The sequence below is a fragment of the Aphelocoma coerulescens genome, chromosome 8, assembly GCF_041296385.1.
Source record: "Aphelocoma coerulescens isolate FSJ_1873_10779 chromosome 8, UR_Acoe_1.0, whole genome shotgun sequence".
NCBI lineage: Eukaryota > Metazoa > Chordata > Aves > Passeriformes > Corvidae > Aphelocoma > Aphelocoma coerulescens.
This window is the reverse complement of record NC_091022.1, coordinates 24,455,720-24,463,050: the sequence shown is the minus strand read 5'-3', so window position 1 is coordinate 24,463,050 and position 7,331 is coordinate 24,455,720.

The window sequence follows — 7,331 nt, the reverse complement described above, 5'->3', positions numbered from 1 at the left end:
TTTTTGGCTGCCACTTTCAAAGGAGTCCGAATAAATTAAAACCACCAAAGCACATTTACTCTGTCCAAAAAGAAAGTCCCAGCCTTCCTTTTTTGCAGCCTGTCACCCAAACCAGGGACACCCAAACAAAGCTTTAATTTTCCTCCTCCTTCCTCAAAAGGCTCTATTCTCCTATATTTTTTTCTGTGCCCTGCTAACCTCTGCACCTTTATAGGCCGTGGAATTGCTTTACCAGAGCAGAGCAAACACAAATTGAATAAACACCCCTTCTGATGTTGTTCCCTGGTGCCAGTGAACAAGTGAGGCAATTGGGTGTGAGATCAGATCTACACTTCAGCTCTTTTTTAGTTAGTAAAAGATGCCCATGAAACTGCAGCTCATGCCAGTGGGTGTTTCAGGCAGAGAGCAGAGGGTTGCAGTCACTCTTGTACCATCCCAGGTAAGACAGGCATCTCTTCTCTGCCCATGGGGCTGGAACAGGAGGCACCAGCTCACAGCAGGGCTGGTACAGCCTTACCATGGAAGGTCAGAACATGTGGATTTATGGCCTGCTCCTGCAAAGCAAGGACAGGGAGCGCAGGAGATAAGCTCGCTTGATCCAGCACTAGATTTGCTGTGATCCTCTGGAAGGAGAGGAGACCTTCCCCACTGAGCCAAGGAGGGAAACTCTTCCCTGTGCCTCGGTGCAAAAATTCGTTTTAACATTCACAGCCTTCACATGTCTTGACCGACCCTGGAGCCTGACCCCTTCATCCCTCTGTTATTGCTGATCTCCTTCCTCACAGAGGCTTGGAACTGCTACCAGGAACTTCCCCACTGGAGCATCTCTCACACCATTAAAAACCAACATCAAGATGAGGCCAGCGCAGCTCAGGAAGCAAACTGGGAGAGGAGACATTCGGATCTCCATCATAGGGGTGTCTGTTCAGTGCCATCCTCATCTGCCTCTGCAAGGAGCAGCAGCTGACTGAGGTGCAACTGGTCCTGGACTGGGGCATGTGAATGTTTCCCACCTGCAGATTAGTTCTCCCATTCTGAATCAGGATGAAAATATCTAAAATTTAAAAATAAACCGGGGAAAAAAAGGAGATTGTCTTAAATACAGATGAGCCCCTGAAGTGTTTTATGCAACATTTGGGTTTACCTTGATACAGTCAAGCTCAAACATCCATGAGGGGAGTGAGCTGACATGAAAAGCCAGAATTGATCTGGAAATGCAAAGACACATGAATTTAGGCTCACAGCTTGCAAAAGATTAGTAGTCAATTATCTGTCAAAACTGACTCTTTCCTGCATATTGTTTTAAGGTCTCTGAGCTCTTGGGCTATTTTTGACCAATAGAAAATTATGAAAAAACATAGGGAGAAACTCCCCATTCAGTTTAATCCTGTGTATGTATTGGGAAGACTGAAGGGATGGATTCTGCATCATTCCTCTTTGGACTTTGCAAAGCTGGATGTTTCTCCAGGTGGGAAGAACCCCTGCAAATATCCTGATTTGTGATGTGAGATCTGCTTGTCCCCTTCCCCTCCACCAGCCCCAGCTATTTAAGAAAATGAAGTCACTGATGAGTCTCAGAATCAGAACAGACTGAGGTTCCCTTCTCCTCATTTCCAGACGGAGGTCTGACACTTCTTAACAAACATTTTAGTTGGATATTGCACAGCTTCTTCCATCACAGGCATGAAATGCTTGGGGTGTAACACAGAGATCCTACCTCACCAGACAGATGAACGATTACAGGGGAGAAAAAGAGCTACCCATCCCCTCTGGATGCTGTGCCAACCTGGTGCCAGGGCATTGCTGGGACAGCTTCAGCCACAGGGAGGTTAAATGTAAAAGGGGAAGCAACATTTTGTGTTCTGTGAGGGAGGTGTTCAAGTTGATTTTTTAATGTATGGAAGGAATGCCAAACAAGTGCACAGCATGGCACAGAGGCTGGGAAAAGAATAGGTTCAATCCTTTAAAAACAGTGCTGGAAACTCTGGGCAAAGTCTCCCTAGTTCCTATTTGGAAACAGGTTACAGATCTGGAGATTTCCTCTGTTAGGCTTTTCCCCTTCCTATGGTTTTGTTTACTTTGCCTCTGCTTGGTGAACCAGCTCCAGCTCCAAACCCTCCCTAGTGAATTCATAAAGGTTTTATATACGGTCCTTGCAGGATCAAGGCCCAGGAGAAAACCAGTCACAATATTCAGGGCAAAAGTTTGCATTTAAATTTCTTCTACTCTGCAAGAGATGTCTAATTAGTATAAAATTTTTAAAAAATAATAAAAAAAAGAGATATTTAAACAGTTCAGGAGAAATGCTAAATGAGAAAATATCCAGTAATGATGCTGGTAGACTAAAAGGAAACATTTTTTTTTCTTTTTTTGTCTTTTTTCTTTTTTTTTTTTGCTAAGAAGGGGAAACATCCTTGATGGTGAATATGGGAATAGAGGTATGTTTTTTCCCTATATTTCCTCCATGAAAAATCATCATTTGCTGTGGAGGAAACACAAAGAACGCTGCCAAATATGAAAATAACCATCAGCAAGCAGATCCCTCCACATCTCCTTTCTCATTTAGGTATTTCACCATGTGAAGAATTTTAATGTGTTGCCACTGCAGCCAGCCAAAGAGATGCTTGTCTTTGCTGAAGAAACACCAAAGTGGGTGGACACAGAGGAGGAAACTGTAATTATTTCTGTCCCTGTGTTCCACGTGTGCTGCTTCCATTGACATGACAATTTTGAGCAACATCAGGATATTTCTGAAGAGTTCATACGTAAAGGATTAAAAAAAACCCTCTAGAAAAGGAATGCAAATTAAAATCCACCATTTTCTATTAGTTTAATTACAGTAGCTATGAAACATAATTCAGTTAAGCTTGAAAAAAGTCAATTACAGAACTTTCCTGCTGGTTTTTACAAGCTGTGTTGATTTTTCTTTTCCTCCCTTCTTAGCCCTCCATGTGCCCCTTGCTGGCTTTTTATGATCTGTTCTAGAGCAGCATAATACATCTCCTGGGTTTTTTTTCTTTTGAGTGAAAAAAAGCTATTTCTCTGCATAGGTCTGCTCTCAGCCCAAAGCCATAGTGGAAGGATAAGAAGAGGCTGGTGCAATAAACAGCAAAAAGGAAAACCCCCAAAAATTTCAACAATGCAAGATCAAACAAACAAAAAAATCCCCTGCTCTGCCGTGCGGCTGCGACCTTCCCACCGTGTTACACAACAGGCCAGCAATGATTAAGGTTCCCTGTTTTCCACAGACTTTGCAGATGCTCTTTGCTTCCCAGCTGCCCAGGCAGCAGCTTCCACATCGTCCCTGGCTTTCCTGGGCTCCTGGGGAAGAGATGCACACGCTGAGGTGCCTCCTCTGCATGTGGGTGTCTCCCCTTAACTCAGGCTCTCGTTAATGCCAACGCTGAGCTCGGCCCCAGCGCCTCGTGCAAAGGTCAGGATGTGTCCCAGGACTTGCTGGCTTCAGAGGAACCTGCTGGGGTTTGTAGAGTGAGACCCAGACATGGCACAAAGACAGACCCTCATCACTGCTGTGATGCCAGAGTGGAATTATCACACCAGCTGCAGTGGAGCAATGCCACAGCTGAGGACAACACCTAAGCCTCACATTAATTTGTAAAGAATATACAATTTTTCATATACTAACCAAAAAAAAAAATTCATTTATATTTTTAATAGTCTGGGTTCCAGGCTGGAAGGCCTCTTCAAAATCCCTTTAAGACACACATTAAGCCCATAGCAAGTTAAATGGTGCAGCTGGTGCCCTATGAATGGCCAAAGTCTTTTCAGACTGCTCTGGCAATTGAGTGGGGCTATCTCATAAGGAAGAACTTTAGATATGTCTGTGCGATGGAAAATAACTTTTTGGTTTATTTTCTCACGCCAGGAGGCAATCAATCTATTCTTTTTTTCCCAGGTTCTGACCCAAGGTGTACAGTTAGCTTCAAAGTGTATCCGTGTTTGTATGTCAAACCCATCTTGCAAAGGAACAAAGGCTTTTAAATTGCAAAAAGGAAATCAAAGTAATATACTGTACAGATCGCTGTAAAATTGAGCTGTAGTGTAAGACCTTGTGCTTTAGAATTCACTATTGAGGAACTCAAATGTGTATCATATTTATTTATTCTGGTAGGTAAAAGAAGAAGAAGAAGAAAACAAAAAGAGTTTATATTCATTTCTGAAAAGCTGCAGCATGATGCTATGTACCGATTGTGCCAGTCCTGCTTTCTGTAAAATTATTGCCTGTTTTCATACTCCGCTAATAAAAAGGAAAAAAAATCAAGGAAAATGCATTTTGTGAATCATTCGTTAACCTGAGGCTGGGACAACACGGAAAAAGCTGCACCAAAAGGTGCTGAATAACTGCTTCTTGCTGTTGGGGTCAACATCTCCAGCTGGGGTGGCAGGTGGAAATTCCCCCTTGGCCACAAGGCACCAAAGCAGTGGCTGCAGCATCTCTTGTCACCTTCCTGCACAACCCAGGGAAAAATTCCTGCCTGATGAGGTGATGGTAGGAAAGACCTGACCAGGGAGCACATCTCTAGACAGTGGTGCAGGAGAAGTCTGACCACTCTCAAACGACTGGGGTTTCCATGTGATTTTGAGGGTGTTTCTGTGCCTTTGGTGGAAGACCTGTCCCTTTTTCTACACCTAGCCATGGGGGGCTGTGCTCCAGGAGAAGGCAGAGAAGCTTCTACAAGCTTGCTCCTCTACCTCCTTTTCCTTCAGGGTTAGTTTGAACCTAAAAGGTGAAACTACTCATCGGGCCAGAAGTTGGTAGTGATTTCATGGGCTCTCCACTTTGCCTACAGGCCCAATTTGATGCCTGATGAAGCTGATGGGAAAAAAATATTTTTCTGAATTTATCAATATTTTCCTGAAGTCATCTGATAACAAAGCTCCTTTAAAAAAATCATCAAATTATTCAATTTCAGAATTTCATCCCCCGTTAATACAGTTCCCTAATTTCTTCTCCCAAATGTAGAAACATTGTAGAGAAAAACACACAGAAATAAAAAGGGGAAAGTAATCTGGCAGGAAATGCAAGTGCATTTGTAACAATGTTTAATAACTTTTCAGACCTTCTCAAGAAAAGTGACTTTTTCTTAAACCAGGCAGAGAACCAGAACAGTGGGAATGTGGGCAGAGACTGGGAGCATCCCTGCCTGCATAAATATTAGTGCTAATAGTTTTGACCCAATTCCATCAGTGCCTTTGAAGACTGTTTGATCACATGCACCCAAAATATCAGCCAGCCACAGCTGTCCTACAGTGCAGCCATTGCTATTTTTTTTTATCCACAATAAGGGAAATATTAATCATTAGATCTCCTTTTTCACTAAAGTTACAGGTCTGCTTTGGATATTAAAAACCCTGTGGGTAAGGAGTGTCTGTGACCATCAAGGACACCAAATAGTTCAGTAAATTCCTGCCTTCACAAAGAGGGAAATAAATGGATGAACTATGATCACATCCTTGCATGTGGTTATCTTCAATTAATAACTCAATTCTTTCCTCACACAAGGTTGATGAGGTAAAGTCAACCACCAGCTAAAGCTGGAACCCAAACTTGCAGGAAGTTGAAGGTGGTGTTTTGTTCTTGAAGACCATGTCCTAAAGTTATCAGGAGGTTTGTTCCAGAAAAATACAATGTGAGGGGAAAAATAAGATTTGAAAGAGCTCCAGAGCTCAGTATTAACTGCACATGTGGCATTTTGATCCATTTCCATAAGGCATAACATAATATTTGCTAAAGAAGGAGGAGGAGGAAGGGGAAAAAAAAGACCACAGTTAATATTCTCCCTCGGATTCCCCATTTGCTGATTACTCTGCAAGCTGTGTAATTGGGTGTCTCTGGCAATATGATGAAATGTGCCACAAACATCAAAAAACGGTGCTATATTAAATCTGCTTTTCATAATCTCTTCTCATTTCCCAGACCTGAGACATTTTATTCAATTTTTCCTGACTAAGTTGATATGTAAAGCCATATAAACATATCAATGCAAATAAATACATATATATTTTTCAAATGCTCATCGAAATGCACTCATTACAAAGATTTGCATCAAGGCTCCCTCACGACTGGTAGCCAAAGAAACCAATTTTTTTTTTAACATTGCATTATTTTTAAGAATAGTTTACAAAGGTACAGGCTACTTCTTTGTACTTCATTAACAAACCAAGCTCTATCTATCATGTTTCAGCCTTATCTTACCTGATTAGAAAATCATTTCCCTATTTGCATTAAGGGCAAAAATCTATGCAAAGTCACCATAATGTTATTCAAGCCCCAGAACAGCAGTGAAGATCCTATTATACACTGGGGCAGCCTCTGTTTTCCGGAGCTGCAAGTCCAGCAGGGACCATGCTGGTGTTTTATTTTAACCTGCTGCAAGGCACATGACAGAGAAACCCATCTATTAATAATGCCTAAGTGACTTCAATACCTCCAGCTTTTGTCTGTATATCACTTGGGGGTTTTGCTTACATTTTACCTGGTGTCTCCACGATTTGTTGCCCCTTTTTGGATGAAGGCTGGCTTTTAGCTCAACCCTGAGATGTTCTTCAGCTCCGACCCTCCAGGCTCTGCCACCACCAGGTATGGTCAGACCAGCACCCCCAGGTGAGGATGGGGGATGATGGGGGATGATGGGGATGGGGATGATGAATCCCAGCCTCTGCACTGTCAGACTGCATCCTGTTCTTTCCTTTTGCAGCTGATGGAGGAGAATATTTCCATTCCCATCATGGCAGGGGAGCGTCCCACTCCAGAAATGGTAGGACTGCAACCCGCCTGCACCAGGCTCACCAGATTAGACACAGAGCCTGGAAGGTGTTTAACTCTCTGACTTCCATAAAAATCAGCAGATGTCAGGGAAACAATTATCTCCAAGCCTTGATTAACCCAGGACTCATCCAGGTGGCTCAGCCAAGTCCAGTTAGTCCCAGACTCACATCCACGTTGCAGGAATAGGAGCAGGGCGACCCTATTGCCCCCTTGCAGCCCTAGCCCTGCTCCTCTTTCACAAACTTGCACCCCAAGTTGTTTTCCCACTGGGAGCAGGGCAGTGCTGGGACAGGCCAAGTCCATCTCTCAACTGTGCTTTTCCTGGAAGCCACCAGAGCAGAGACCACGCTTACAGACCTTGAGCTTCCAGCAGCATCCACTCCGCATGGTTTTCCAAATCACCTTCCCCAAAAGTGCTGAGCAGGGATTGCAGTGGCCTAAAGCAAAGTCAGTTCACTCACACACAGATGCAAAAAGCAAAGTACAGGTTTCCTTCAGCTTCGCTTTCTTTCCAGCACCTTCTCTCTGCATTGGCAAGGTG